Source organism: Camelus bactrianus, chromosome 25 (assembly GCF_048773025.1).
Source record: "Camelus bactrianus isolate YW-2024 breed Bactrian camel chromosome 25, ASM4877302v1, whole genome shotgun sequence".
In the NCBI taxonomy this organism is placed as follows: domain Eukaryota; kingdom Metazoa; phylum Chordata; class Mammalia; order Artiodactyla; family Camelidae; genus Camelus; species Camelus bactrianus.
In genome coordinates, this window is record NC_133563.1 from 12,490,608 (window position 1) to 12,506,956 (window position 16,349).

General features: G+C 35.6%; 1 protein-coding gene across 5 annotated transcripts in view; it reads left to right on the plus strand.

The window, feature by feature from the left end:
- ZFPM2 (zinc finger protein, FOG family member 2) overlaps positions 1 to 16,349 on the plus strand; it is a 428,442-nt gene that overhangs the window by 128,706 nt on the left and 283,387 nt on the right. Inside the window, exon 1 of one of the 5 annotated variants that reach the window (XM_045517260.2) lies at positions 14,212 to 14,280. The exons of the other annotated variants lie outside the window; for them this stretch is intronic. The gene's annotated coding sequence lies outside the window, so the exon portion shown is untranslated. Of the gene's footprint in view, positions 1 to 14,211; positions 14,281 to 16,349 lie in introns of those variants that run through there. 5 annotated transcript variants of the gene reach the window in all.

Here is a 16,349-nt window from a genome sequence, read left to right on the forward strand (position 1 = left end):
TTCAATAGGCAGCTCTTAAAAATAGACCAAATGCATAAGATGTTTTGGCAGTTTTCAGTTTGTGAGAAAATGATTTCATTAGAGGGGAAGAGAGAGAAAACCATCAGTCGGAACGTTGGAGAAAGCAGGCTCCTGACGAGACCAGCAGAGAAGACAAACTAAGTGTATGGAAGCAGATTAGGCCTCAGAACATGAGGGCGTAAAAGGGATTTAATGGTGGGGTGGATTATAGAAATCCGTGTAACAATGTTAAATAATTATAGTTCCAGCCGAGATCAAAGAGGTGCTGATTGAACGCCCTCAAGCTGTTAACACAAAGTGTCTTGAAGGGAAAAAAACCCCTGCCTCAGAGATTGGTCAGCCTGGGCAAACAGTGTCTGTGATCTATGGACCTTCCAACTTGATTGAAGGCACCAGTTATGGGGGAGGAAAAATGGACGGAGTTTGTGAGGAAATTTCTTCCTTTGGAGCTCGATGTGAAAACTGACTTTTAGAGCTGTTTGTACTTGGGTTGAAATTGCTCAAAAAATAGGTATTTGATTAACTCTTTCTTTGGGAGGGTGGAAAAAAGACTCAGTCGTATTACAGATGTCAATTCTATATTTGATTTCCCATTCTTGATTTTTCTCTTTAAGGAAAATTTCACTTTTGCAACATATGCCACAGTGATATTGACTGTTGGTAAGGTTACCTGAAAAAAGAGTCTTAATGGAAGACACATTTATCTGCAGAAGTGAAAATAGCTTGATCATCTAGGGAAAAAAGTGGGACTACATTCATTTGTGGACTTGTTTGATTTTATAATGTCCCTAGAAGTTTATAAAATGTAGAACTATGAAACAATTGAAATTATTTATGAAATGAGACAGCCAGTTAATTAACCCGAATCGCAAGTCTTTTGGACTAATTTAATGTAGAACTATATCTATACCTAAATATCTCTGTCTGTCTGTCTGTCTGTCTATCTATCTGTCTATCTATCACATGATAAAGGAAAGAGAGCCATAGATCTCATACCTTACAGGTGCGTCTTTATTTACTTTTCAAAAAGCAAAATTGCTTATTGTTTTTAGGTCACTGAATATGTAAAGCCAGCAAATATTAAAACTAGATTTATAGAAATTATACTTCCGTATTTTATATTATACTTAAAAATATGTAGTTGACATACATGAGTGACTCATATAGTTAAACTACACAGTTAACATAAAGAGTTGAATTATATAGTTGAAAAACCAACTACTTGTAAATGCTTTTCATGATACTCTGGATATTGTGGCTGGAATTTCATTTGGGGAGGATTAAAAGATATTTCAATAAGACACATAGCATTTCTTATACAAGGACAGGTTTAAGATTTAGAATGTGTGGGATTGAGCTAGCTACCTCATTTTAAATTTTGAAAACTTTTATGTGAGGAGAGGAAATATTGATCCAAATATTTGATGATAAATATTTATGCATCAGGTAATAAGTTGGTAATGACTTCTTGAGGGAAGACTGCTTTTGGATAGACAAAATCTGAATTTTTTATGAGAATAATTTAATAAAATTTTTCCTAATTCAAGTGCATTTGCCTAAACCTTCAGGTAGGGATGTTTTAAGAATGAAGACTTTCTGCTGTAGGTCTCCTTAGGTTGTAGGAAATAGCCAATATTAAAGATAATGCCTCATTAAATCTGTGTGATAAATGGTTTAACTTTATGGCTTTTCTTAGGTAGAGGTTTTATGACATTACATTTAATTTTTAATATTTTAATATGAATGCATTTTCCTTGCCAAACTAATTTCTATTTTTATAGGGGTACAGATGTGTTAGCTGTAACATCTTTTCTCATCTGTGGAAAACATCATTTCTCATCTGTAAAATATTATTTTAAAATCATATTCATGTGGTATTGGAAAAGATGATGAGAAATTATAGGATTAGACTCTTAATGGGTATATATTAAATATTCTCAAAACAGTTTAAAACAATAATAAAAATACAAATTAAGATAGTTTCTACAAGCTACCAGCTAATTATTAGTCAATTTTATGGTTTCCTACACGTCTTTATGTTTAGGATGTCAGTAATGTTATAAATGTGGTCTTATATGTTTAACAACTGAATAGTTTGGTTATTTTATTTCCATTTCTTTTCATTGTGCATTTCCATTTACATGTACACAAAGTGCTTTTGTTTCATTATTATTTCCATAGTTTCTTCTATACCACAGGTTTATAAAACACAGGTGTTCATTAACTGCCCAAGTTATCCATAATGAAATGTTGTTACTTTAGACTGTAACTTTAATTTCTTGTTGTTGTTTAAAGTAATATCGTTTTACTGCACGTATAATTACATACTTGAGTAAATACCAAATGAAATAATTTTTTTTAATTGCGTTATTTTCTTATTTTGAGGAAGTGTTCTTTTTGGTCTAAGAGTATAGGATGATGAGTTCAGTATCAAACAAAAATTTTGAAATTAGAATAGGATGGAAAAAAATGTCTAGTATGTTTATTCATACTAAACTAGGTTCAAGTCCTGGCTCAATGTTTGATTACTTATTAGTTGGGTGATCTTGAAAATTTTGCATACTAGCTCTGAATTATAGTTTCTTCCTGGAAATGATGGCCACCTCATACATGTGCTGTGAGAATAAACTAAGGTCACATGAAACTTTGTGTGTCATCCCAGCCAGGTTGCAGGTATGGGTGGATGGGGGACTGTCCTGGGAACTGTCCAACACCCTTTACCATTCGAGACAGATAATAGCAAAGTTTGCGTGGAAAACTCTGACTTTGGGCCTGGCAATTCCTAAATATATATCTCATCCCTAATACAAGTATTTTAACCAAAGTGAAAAGTAAGGATCTTGGAAAAAGTAATTTTGGTTGTTACTTTATATCTCTGATCCTCAGTTTTCCCACAATCACACAGGGGTAATAACAACTACTGCTTATGATTAAAGTGTGTCTAAAATAAAAAGAATCAAATTTACATATACCTGACACTCAGAAGGACTCTGTTATTGACAGTTAATGGTTGTTGTTTTTATTGTTCTCACAGTTAAAAACTACTGGTAGTAAATTTTTTTAAAACATGTTAAGCCCGGTGGGTAGTAAATATTTATTGAATTTCTGTGTCTAATGGGACTTCTGAGCTGTGAGAATGGTGTGGTCAACAAGAAAGGGAGTCGCTGGCCTCAGGGAGCTTGCACTGTGCTATGGACTTCGTTTAAAATCCTTTTAATCAACTTTAAATATATCAAAACATTTTTTCAAACAGTGTTTATTTTAATGGTTAATGAAGTAATACACGTAGTCTTTGAAAGACTACTATGGGTTCATGGAAAGAAAGGAAACAAGTAATTTGGCCACCATCATCTCAGTCTCACTGTTTTAAACTTTTCTCACCGTGTTACTACCCTCCATACCTTCTTAAGGGAGAATTTTGCATTTCCCCATTGCCACCTCTGTCTCTCCCATCACTCGGATTCCTTATCTCGTTGCCCTTTGCTGGGCTCTCTTATCAGCCCTCACTGCCTGCTCTAGACCACAGCTTTATCTTTTTTGTTCAACAAACCATACTTCCCCAATGTCTGGGTCTCCTAGTTACACCACTCTCTTTACCATTCAGCTACTTTTTCTCCATTGTCACTTGCTAATCTCATGTTTCCCTTAAGACTCTTGCCAGTGTTGTTCAACATCCCCTGCCGTTATCCAGCTTTCCTTCCAGGGTACCTCCATCCTTCCTGGCTACTCCACTGTACTCATGGCCACCACCTCCTTCACCTTCACACATACCGCGGCCTGAGGGATCACGTCCTCCTTCACCTGTGTCAGCCCTCACGTACAAACCACGTTGTAACCTTCTCCATTACCCACAATTGTCACATGCGCCGAAATTCCCTTCTCTGTTTATAATCATCTGTGCGTTTTCTAGCAGCCTCATTGTGGAGCCTACATAGCCCCTGGCTTCATTTCCAGGATAACTCAGTCTTAACCCCATTGTCTACATTTTGAACACTATGCTTGTTAACATCTTCAGTGGCTTGACTTCTGTGAATCTGGCTTATCATTGCCTCACTCCGAGGGTGGGGAACGGGCATTCTCTATTCCTGCTGCTTACAACATCAGGGAAAAAAAATAGCTTAGATGTAATAAGTGAGCATTTGTTATGTACAAGGCACTGTGCCAGACTCTTAATAAGCAACATCTCAGGCAATCCTCTCAACATCTAAGGACCCAAGAAAATCATGTAACTTTATTAGCATCATTGTACATTTAAGTGACTTGATTATTGTATTTATTTCTGGTAAACCTTACATGTAAACCCCCACAGTAGTTGTTCTAAAATTCTTCAATCTTAGAACCATTAATCCTCTTTCCCCTTTACTTTCTTCCCAACTATGTTACTGAATACGGGTCAGTTATTTTTTTGTGTGAGGGGCTCCTTCTTGAAGACCTTTCGAAATTTTAAACTCTCCATTGTTCCATGGTAGGGAAAAGTGGTGTGTGGGGAAGTGTTCTCAGAGCACACAAATCTAGAAACACTGTAGCTTAGAGGTATTACCACGACTTTGATCAGGGAACCATGTCACCGCATATTTTCCCGTTATCTTTGCCCAGCTGTAGAATAAGTTTTGCCGACTTCAAGGTGAATCTGCTTTAATGCTGCTTTTCATTTTCACAGTATGATCTCTAATATTTCAGAGTGCTCACTTTTAAATTAATTGCTGCTTGTGATTAAAAGAAAATGACCTCACTCTTATGTAAGGATTTCCTGTAATGAACTTCTTTTCTTGTTTCACATCTCCTTACCCTTTCTTATCCTTCGTCTCTCTCTCAATTCCCTGCTCCTTTTTTTTTTTTTAATCACCAAGTATCCCATTTCCCTTCTATCTTCCATTTCTACTAGCTTGTGGGTAGAGCTCTCCAACTCCTGTACTCATTCAGGTGTGCATGCAGTCAGCAAATATTTATTGAGCACATATAGCGTAGAGGGTTCTGAAGTCAGGCTGCCTGACTTCAGATACTGGCTTTTTCACCTCCATGCTTTGAGAACTTGAGCCAATCCCTTAATCTCCATGTCTCAGTTTCTTCATCTATAAAACAGGAATAATATCAATTGCATCAGTAATAAATGAGAACAGCTAATGTTTTGAACTTACCATGTTTCAGTAAGCTGTAAACACTTTACCTGCATTACCTCATTCAGACTTGTGAAGCACTGTAGGGGAGATACTGTTAATCCCATATTTTACCTACGAGGTTATATATTTTCATAACTTGCTCATTGTCACAAAGCCACCTAGCTCACCTGAGGATTAAATGAGTTCATTCGTGTAAAGTGCTTAGTAAAGCGCTTGGTACAGAAGAAGTGCTCAGAGACATTTAGCTGTTACAAGTATGATTTTCATTATAAATATTCCCACATTACTACCGAGGAAGTACTTAATTAATATTAGCCATTGTTATTATAATGATGAGTAAGGCACCATGCTAGGTGCCCTGAGTGGCAAAGATATGTCAAATATAATGTCTATTCTCAAGAAGCTTACAATATATTAAAGAACTTTAAAAGTCCTTATTTTCTCTTTTTTTTTTAATTTCCTTTTTTCTCCCCCTTCTCCATGGCCTCCTCTTCCTCCCTCTCCTGCTTTTTCTTCTATTTCTTTCTTCTCTGAGAGAAGCTGAATAGCACAGGACTTAAGGACACAGACTCGGGGTGGGGGAAGACCACCTACTTCACATCTTGGCTTCTGCACTGCTAGCTGGGTGACTTTTGACAAGTGAATTAACCTTGCTGTGCCGCAGTATCTCCAGCAACAGGATGAACCAAAAGTTTGCCTGCCTTTTTAGGGTTATTGAGAATATTAAGTGATTTAATACGTGTAGAGTACAGAGAATAATACCTGGGTATGTAAACACAGTAGAAGTGGTCACTAGTTTTCCTCTGTTTTTACTTATTTAACTGCAAACATAGTTGTAAAGAGTTTTAAATACATACTTTGATGACTATGAATTAATTATATGGATTAAGTGTTTGTGTTCCCTGTTCTTAATTTTAACATATTTTGTATTTAGATTTTACATTGTTTCCTTTTAAAAATACTAAATTAAAATTATTTTAAATTCTCATTAATAGTTCCTCTAAAATAATGGTACACATTTTTTTAAAAGTTTATTACTTCTGCTCTATGAGATGTGGCTTTTGTTTGATCACATTACTGTATATTTAAAACCTTTCTCCTGCACATCTCATTGGAAACAGCCCCTGATCATCCCTTTAACTTTTCTAGACCCATCAGTTTCATTCTGCTTGTGACATTCTCCAGTGGGTTAGGCACTTTCTCTTGTTTGGTAGGGTCCCCCTCTGAACATCTTTTGATTGGCGAACCGAATACGCTCAATACCAGCTTCATACAGAATAGGGCAGGGTGATGATTTTCTGTGTACGTGATTTGTATATAGTTGTCGAGTGCTTACTCAGCCTGGGGCCACAAAGAAGAGCAGGAGATGCCATTTTTAGCATTAGTTGCACACTGTCTGGGTGGAAGAGAGGCAGAAACATAACTCCTTTGGATGTATCATGGTTGGCACAATTCCAGGAGTATAATCAAAATCCCAAGGGAGCACCAAGACAAAGTTAATCAGTCTCTTCCAGTCTAAAATGACATCCCATTTGGGCAGAATCTTTTTGGAAATGGAGGGGCTGGCTTACTCAGTTAATGAGTTGTCAGATCTGAGCATCAGAATGTAGATTGTGGCTGGCCAAGCTCTAATATGTTTCTCCCAAAGAGTCAGGAATGTATGTGGAACCCTTTCCATATTCCCCATATAGAAACTTGCTTTTGGAGGCCTCTTGGTAAGTTCTGCACTGTCAGCTCTTCCCCATTCACTGCTTGGGATTTCGTTTCTGACAAGAGCAGAAGCTTTGCTTCATTATAACTCTGTCAGAATATTACTGAATTCAAACGCACCTGCATGGACTCTATCATAAAAATAATTTAGATTAAACTGCTGGAATTTGACCTTCTCACAGAATCATTTGGATTATTACCTAAGACCCCAATTTTCTAGGCCAGTGTCTCACAAAATGTGGTCAGTGGACTACTCGAGCACCACCACAGATAAACTGAATCATAAAATCCATAAAATTTTTATGCACAATGATCTTTGAGTCTCTGTACAGGCACCTGTAAAATAAGTGGGAAGCCAATGAGCTTTGACGTCCTTTCATTTACTTTGGTAAAATGTATGAGAAAAAAGTGGTCTTAGTTATTACCTCAATATGCCTTCAGAGAATCAGTACAATATTTATTATATACTTTTAAATATAAGCATATGTATATATATATGGTCTCATTATTTGCTTAGAACTACCAAGTTAAAACATGAAAGCTACTAGGGAATTTGAAGTAACTAAATTATCAAATTCATTGCTTCATCCAAGTAAATATGGCTGATGACTTACTTAGTAAATACTTTATTTTGAACCAGTATCACAGAATGCATATCACTGAATCATTAGGGATTAGATTAAAGCAATTTAATCTCTATAACTAGAGAACAATTTAAATATAGAAACAAACAAACAAACAACTAACATCTGACTTGTAAACACTTCTTGTATTTTGTATTTCACATCCTTTTGATTTGAGTCACCTGGCACATGCCTTTCCTCTCTCATACCTTAAATTGACCCATCTTGTATGATATAACTCAGGTCAGGGTCTTCTATGATCTTTTACTCTTCTGGAGGGTTGTGATGGGGGACCCCTGTGACAACAGTAGTTCAAACAATTTATTTAGTATTGCATCAAACACCATTTTGTGCAGTTTCATCTCTTATTCTTGCTAACTGATGTTTAAATCTTGAATCTTGTTTTAAACATTTTACACGTTTATATCTTATTTCCCTAACCATCGGAGTACCTTTATATTCCCAATGGAGCCCAACACAATGTCTCAAACACAATGGAGTCTGAGTAAATATTTAGTGATTTGAGCTGTATTCAATTTTAGTGGGTTAAGGAGGGAAGAAAAAAATCAACTGTGTTACAGATTGCTTGAACGCAGCTAAAGACAAGGTAAAAGTCGACTTAGTTGGGAATGCTATTGTAGCAAGTTTTTTATATCTAGACAGAACCCCTACAGGGTAATGGAATTAAAGGAATGCATTTCTCCCTTAGACCCAAAGACTTCAGAAATATAGGCCCTTAAACTTAGAAAAAATACTTTGTATTAATGCATTTATTATCTGTGAATACATATGCAAATTATTTATATATGACAGATACAGATACAGATATAGATGTGTTTGAAGATACACACACATATATACACACATGTGCAAGCAAATACACTAGCTTTTAATATTAGGGAGAGAATCTAACTGACTTTATTCTTTGGTTTCGCAGCTTAGATTGGAAAAGTTCCAAAGCACTTATGGGGCTCTGCTGCCTTAAACAGGCCACCCTGCCATATGGCAGTTTTACTGTGGCGGTTTAGTTCTAATTGATTTATATTAGATTATGATGATATACTTGGTAGCCCATTAACAAAGTGACGAAGCTGGGTTTTTGACTACTGGGTATGCTCCTATATCAAATTTAGGACTTTTCTTTCTAGTTTTCAGTTTGTCTTTGTTTCTGTCTCTTTTGATTCTGTGTTTTTATATCTAAAACTCATCTGCCAGGGGGAAACATTGTACAGTGGACACATATTCTGACTCACTTGGCTTTAAGTTGGCAGAAAGTTACTATGTTGATAGTCTTTGTTTTTGGTCAAGCAGTTAGCAACAACTCCTCAATTACTCATGTTGAAATGGTCAGAAAGCCTATAAATCCACTGTGAATTAACTTAATATTGACCACCACCACCAACAAAAACCAGTATCAACATTTTAAACTGAGATGCTAATGAGAAACAAGATTAGAAGATTTGTGATTTTCCTCCCTTTTTTATCAGTTGCCCCTTTCTTTTCCTATCTCTTCTTAATGTCATTGATGGGTTAAAAAAAATGGCCAAGAAGCAACCAGCATAAACCTCATAACCCCTTAAATATTAAAAAATAATTAGTAAGAATTCTATGAAAAATTTACATAATTTATCTTGATAATCTAGTTTTTAGTGAATCATTAGCCATAATCTATTAGCTAATGAGCAATTACGTAATAATTTGCAAACCTAAAAGGTGAATATTTAAAATAAAGGCAATTAAAACTTGTGATTAGAGGTGTTCCTGTGAGACACTGTGGTTTTAAAAACATCCATCCTAGGTGAATACCCCTTTTCTCAATTCACACAAAATAGCTTTAGCTTTTTTTCTTTTCCTTTCCTTATTTTTGTTTTGTTTTTTTTGCTCACAGCTTCCCAGGCCTGTTGTGCTCAGGGGACCCCCGCTCCTGAGTCTGTAGGGCTTCTCAGAAGTACCCCATCCCATAATTCAGGAGTCTGTACTAATTCAGTCAAAATAAAAGAACGTCCATATAAGCAAATAAAATGTGGATTTAATACAAAGTTCCTGATTTATTGAAAAACATTGGCTAAAAGTACTTCATTTCTTTTACTGCTGCAATAAAGTGATTTTACAGTTAGTAACATATAACTTCCAGGAGTGACAAATTTGGTACTTAAAAAATATTTAGGTTAAAAAAAACCCTGTCACTTCTACTAAGTCATTTTTAGAGTGTGATCATTTAAATTCTCCCCCCACTCAAATTTTATAACCAGGAGACAACCTTTCCGAGGAAAATCCCTAACCTCCTGTAAAGAACCTTTCTGCTCCTCCTTGCTCTGATTCTCAGCCAGTGATTAGTGAAGTTGTGATTGACCTGAAGATTAGGAAACACTTGGGTGCTTCTTCTTGGTACTCTGTGCACATAATAAATAAACACCATCAATTTTAAAGAGCTTAAATGTACAAGTTTAACGTAAAACGTTGGATTGTTAATAGAGATCAAGTGTTTGAACTGCTTAGTGCTTGTGATTTGTGGAGGAAATACCGTGTCCAGTCACAATGCGACAGCCAAGGAAAATTTACAAGTGCCAGAAGATTCAAGCTGAGGAAGAAACTGGCCTGGATTTAAGACAATTTTGGATATGCATGGTTAAACATCTCAATGTGGATCCTAGAAACATTTTTAACATTATATCTGAAAGTCACTTGTGAATCATTTTCCACACAAATAAGCGGTAAAACAAAATTCTTCAGCCACTGTTAACTTTTAGCAGCAGATTTTTTTTTTTTTTTACCATTTTCACTTATTGATTTAGAGAAATGTCTGTTGTATTGAAAGACAACTTTCAATTTTCACGTTTAATTTTGGAATCCATTTAAAAAACTCAGAAGTTTCCAAGACCGATCTTTGAATGGACAGATGAAGGAAGTGGTGCTGAAAATGGTGTATGCTTCATAAATGCATATGGGACTTTATAAAACAGATAGCCAGACCTATGGAGTCAGAATTTCATGAAATTGCTTTTAAGTTTTTTGAAAGCTCTTTATAAGATCTTGTTGTGTGCCTAAGAGTCAGATGCATTTGTCAAATATTATTCTGGATAATGCCATGTACACTATTTTGCAGGACAAATGTGACTTTTAGTTGCTCTTAAAATGGTTTTCTTCAGTCATTTAATTTCCTCTCCCCACCCCAGTCCCCACCCTCACCCCATCACTCTCCCATACCCCTTTAGAGGAAGCCCTCTCTCAGGGCACTTGCCATTCTTTTAGTTAGTGTTTGGGGCACTTTCCTCTCTTCCCTTGTCTGGAGACTGTGGGATGGGGAGCCTTATCTGTCTTGCTTCCCATATTGTCACTAGTGACTAGCATAGGGTTTGGCCCATGATAGGCAATTGATCAATATTTATTGAATGAATGTAGAACTTAACATTGCTTTTTTGCATTAAAATGCGCCTTTTAAAATGAGCATGCTCAAATAGTGATTTGGATGTAGAGTGGGGTAGGGGGCAGGGGGAGTTTGGGGTGTTGGGGGAGCCAGGCATTGAGGGTACTACAGCTTTCAAGTGTGAGTCCCACTCCCAAAACCAGGCCTTTTTGCATTCAGTCTTGAAATATTCCCGAAGTCAGTTAAAAACTGAAGACTTTGCAAATATGTGCAAAGTTTCTACGTGGTCTTTACTTATTCTTACAGCTATACAGTTATACTTTTTACTCTACAGGGAAAAGCCAAAAAAATTTATTGGTAATAAAAACGTAATTCAGTGACAGTGATTAAAAATATTCTTTGACAAGGTATATGTTCAGCTAGTAGTGGCTTTTGGGTACATTTTTCAAGAATTTGGAAAATTGATTAAGTTGCATTTAAGAGTGAAAGTGAAGTAATTGAATCAGCTGATTTCTTTCTGATAACCATCATATGGAGAAAGAATTAGACTGCTCACCATACAGTTACCAAATTAAACAGTATTATATGAGTGGGAGAGGTAAAATTCTTTTAAAGAAGAATTCCCAGTGATTTTCTAAAACTTTCTCCTATGACATGGCTATTAGTGATGATCTTGGAAAGTAGAGCGTAGCCACATTCTGTGTTTATATTAGGTAACGGCTCCCCCTTCTACCAAAGTGGAAACTTAGGTCCGCATAATTTGCATGCCTTTCTCATGGTTATATAACTAGTTAGTGGCAGATCTGGAGCTAGAAATTGGGTCTCTGGCTGACTGTAAAGACTTTCTGTTACATCATGACTCTTCAAGTTTTTCTGTGTCTGGATCGTACAAGATTAAGTGTTCTATTCATCGCTTCTTTCCTTAATGTACAATGCACTTACCTTAATGATAAGAATTGTTTAATTTTGGCTCCAGAGGAAATGAATTATTTCAAGAATAAGAACATGGAACTCTGATCCAAATTTGCAAAGCAACAGTGCGTCATTTGACATAACTCTAATACATTATGTCCTAATTAGACATCTTCCGTTTAAATGCTCTTGAGCATGGGAATTGAAGTTAGCACACCCCAGTTCAAGTGTCAGCAGCCAGCAATGTGGTGCTGGGTAATTGCTTTAGTTCTCTGGTATTGTGTTTCCTCATTTATAACATCGAATATCTGTTAAAACTGCTTTGAAGATTGAATGATAATGCATGTTGAACTGCCTATGTAAATTATACTGTAAAAATGCTGTGCAGATGTTTTAAAAATGTGAGTTTCTACTTATCCAGCTTAATTTTAAAGAATGGAATGTGTCAGAAGAACTTACTGTCCTCTACTCTCTCCATGACCTGATGGCACTCTACCCATATGTGCAGATGCAAGAGCCAGGGAAGCTGAAATGATACACCTCAAATGGTCCCCTAATTCCTAATGTGAATTACCTGGGTGCATTGGGACCAGGGTTTGTCATTCACTCTTGTAGTTTGAGCCTTTTTGATGATTCAGACAATTCACGCTTTCATAAGATCTGAGATAAATAAGAGTCTTAGAATTGGAAGACACCTAAGAGACACTGATGACTAGATCTGCAAGCCTCATCCCTGTGGATATTAATTCTTTGACGCAGAAAGAGCCTGGGAGTCTACATTCTTAATAACCACCCCTCCTTATATTGGCTCACATGATTCTGCTGAACACCTGCTTGGCTGTGAGAAGCATCACCGTAAAAGACAGGGCCTCCTTCAGATTCCCAGTTAGGTGGTTCAGTTATCCTCCTCTTCCCTCTGGCAGAAGTTTTTCTGGAGCCCGACTAGACTTCATCCTCAGTTTTGATGCCTAGAACATTTTACTGAGAATCAAGAAAAACCCAAAGATAATGCATGCATCCTTTTTCTCTTTTTTGGTTGATCTTTATAATCTTGCAATATGTATTCTAGAAAACTGTGGAAATCCTTTGGGCAGAAAGTGTAACTTTCCCATTGTAGTATTGTTTTCAGAGACCATAAAATCTTAAATTTGGTATCATGTTCTTTGCTGATGTGACAATGGTATGATTTCTTATTTTCTTTCTTACTTTAAGATTAATTTAATATTGACTCAATTTTAAGATACTCAGATTGGAATTAAAATTTAGGTTGATACCTGGAAGCTAGTGTCATTGTGAGAAAACTAACAAAAAATATGGACCAGTGTTTCCTACTATATTATTTACTCCTTATTGTCTTTCAGAACTGGGAAAAATAGGTATTTATATATATTTTTAAAGCTGTTGTATTACTTTTTTCTTAATAGGTCTTGCTTCTTTGAGACTGTTAAATCCTTGAGGGCAAAAATGTAGATGTTACTTCCTCTGGATTCCCAATTCTGTGCCTCATACATAGAAGGTAATGGCCAAAAATGTGTTTTTTGTTCAAAATCATTTAAATAATGTGGTAATGGCCATAATTTGTTTTAAGATAAATGCAACTTAGTTCAGGCCTGTGCCAGCAGGGAGATATTTAACGCTAGCAGTCTTGAAGCACAGTGGTTTACAATCAGTCATTATAAACAAGGAGGAAATTGTTGGAAGAAGTTGTTGCATTTCTCTTTTTGCAGTTCATTGGCTCCATTGTTAGAAGAATGTTCCACACTTCTGGAAATAAAAGCCATTAGCAGCTTATTTGTCTGAGAGAATCTACAACATTGCCTTCCTATGACCTGAAGCTATGTAATGAAACATGTTTACAAAAATTATGACTGCATGCTTGGTGGGATTTTTTTTTGGAATGATAGCTAATACTTTGTCAGTCCTGCAATGTAATACTCAGCCCATTTTTCTGTGTATCAGATACTGTGGTTATTTTACTCTCGTTGTCTTTCAAAGCTGCTTTGATTACATTGCGTAAATCAAGGTACTGCAATGTTGGTGAGTTGCTTGAACTCCTCATTGAGCATCAAATAGTGGGTAGGTAACCACAGGCTGCATGCTCAGTTATTACCGTGATAATCTTTTGAGAGTGGATGATTAGGTAGTACATTGTTTTCTTGTTGGTAGCTTTTCTCATAAGTAGCTGCTCCTAGCTTCATTTGACTAAGGTAAATTTTAAATTCTGTTTCTTGGTTTGCAGGGGAGCAGGGAGCAGCCATGTGTCTTGTGCCTAGCTCTCTGAAATGCATGTATTTGAAAGAAAAGAGTGATATTTACCCAGGGAGCATTGATACCTTATCTAATTTGCCACTTCTTTCTTCCTTTCGGAATCTTTTCATCTTCCTACGCCTACGTTTACGCACGTCTCCCAGTTACACGGCAGTTATATTGCACAACTCTGTACCTGCTAATATAACCCTGTCTAAGCAGTCTCGGTGCTGCGCCGGTATCGCTGTCTATTCCAGGTGTTTGTGTTTCCTCTGACAAAGTAAGTTATGTACGATGCAATTTCTGTTCTTATTTTTCTCTTAAACTCTTAATACCAACTAGATTTTATTTCCTCTTTAACCAAGTGTTTATTGAGCACAATGAGTAGAGTACTAGATTGGAATGTAAAATTAATTTAAGAAAAAAAAAAAGTCATACTCTGCAAAGTTGAAAAGATTCCTTTGTGGGGAGAGGAAATAGTTTCATGTGTAAAAACTGCAGGCGGTACATGCTTCCTGAATCAATGAACGGTGACACTATGGGATTACTTTCCCAAAAATCCAGTTCAGAAAATAAATAGAAGCAAAGTTAGAGTAAGAGAGATTTGTTATGGGCTGGGAGAGTGTGCTACGTTATATTTTCAGGGTAAGGGTATTTTTAAATACTTGAGCTATATTGCTTCCTTGAATTTTCATTCTTTGTTTTGCTACTGTGTTAGTCTTCTATATTTTGGATAGCAGTCTTTTGTCAGATACATCTCTTGCAAATATTTTCTCCCAGTCTACGGCTTGTCTTTTCATTCCTCATGGTAGACATTTTTTATTTTAATTATTCCTTTACCTTTAAATTTTCTTACTTTAGATGTGCCTCCTATATTGGGAAATTAAAAAAAAAAAACTTAAACTCAGCTTCTTTGTCCATTAACTGGATATTTCTTCTTTTTGCATTTGTCGTGATTATGGATCCACCTCTGTTTATATCTACCATGCAATTTTGTGTATTATAAATTCTTTGATTTTTTTACCCTCTTTTCACAAACATTTTTTGCCAATTTTTTTTAAAAAAATCTTTTTTCTCTACTAATTGGAATTTCCTTTACTAATTAGAAGATATATATTTTTATTTCTGTTTTTTAGTGGTTCCCTTTACATATTTATCTTGATACTTCAACATCAACAAAGTCTATCATTAAGCAACATCTACGTCCTTCTTCCAAACAACGCAAAGACCAGAATCATTTAATCTCTGGGACACGTTCTTATTTTACATGGTCTTATTTTCTAGTATTTCAGAAATTTACTATCATTGTGTCATATGTGAAATGTTTAGATGTATTCTGCTTTATTACCTGGGTTCTTTGTTCCTATTGCTTTTTGCATTTCACTCTTTGAATTTCTTACTCCTAAAAGAAATCAGTAGTTCCCTCTCTAGTGTTCTCCAAGCAGTGAACCCTCAGCCCCTTCAAGCCTGGAAAAATCTTTATTTGGCCATCACTACTGAATAATAAACTAGCTATATTAAAGTTTATGTTGACAGTTAATTTCTCACAAAATTTAAAGAGATTATTCCATTATGTTCTGGCTTCTTTTCTTGCTATTGGAAAGATTAATTGTCATATTAATTGTCATTCCTTTGTAGGTCATCTGTCTTTTTCTCTTTGGTTACTTTTAATAAATCTGTTTTGACTTTGAGGCTCTGTAGCCCAGGCATGGCTTTATGTCTTTTTCTTCTGTGATATGTGTTTTCCAAATATGATGATTCATTTCATTTATCAATTCCCGAAAAAAAAAAAGTTAGCCATTATGTCTTCAAATATTTATTTTCCTCTAGCCTCTCTTCTCTTTTTTGGAACTTATTACAGCTACGAACTATTAATTCTGCCCTACGTATATTTTAATACAGTGTTTTAAGTTTTCCCATGAGGGTTTTTTTTTTTTTTTTACAAATTTGAATGTATTCATGTCTACAGATTAAGTTTTTTCCTCGATTCTGACTATTTTTTTAATAGGGACTTATTTTAATTGTATGGAGTTATTGACTACTTATTTTACATCATTAATTATTTTAAATATACTTCTTTTTAGCATCTATCCACTAGTTTCTAATCAGTCTCCTCAAGTGTTGAAGGAGATAATTATACCCACTTTTTGAGTTACTGTGGGCATTAAATGAATGACTATAAGAAATGTCTTCAGAACAGTGCCTGGCACGTAGTAATTACTCAGTAAGTATTAACTATTATTAACATCATCATCACCAGGAGTTGCTGGGGCCTCATCCTGTTTTATTATTGGTCTGATGAATCTATATCTTTATCTACATATTTTCTAATTTTGGATTGTGGGCTTA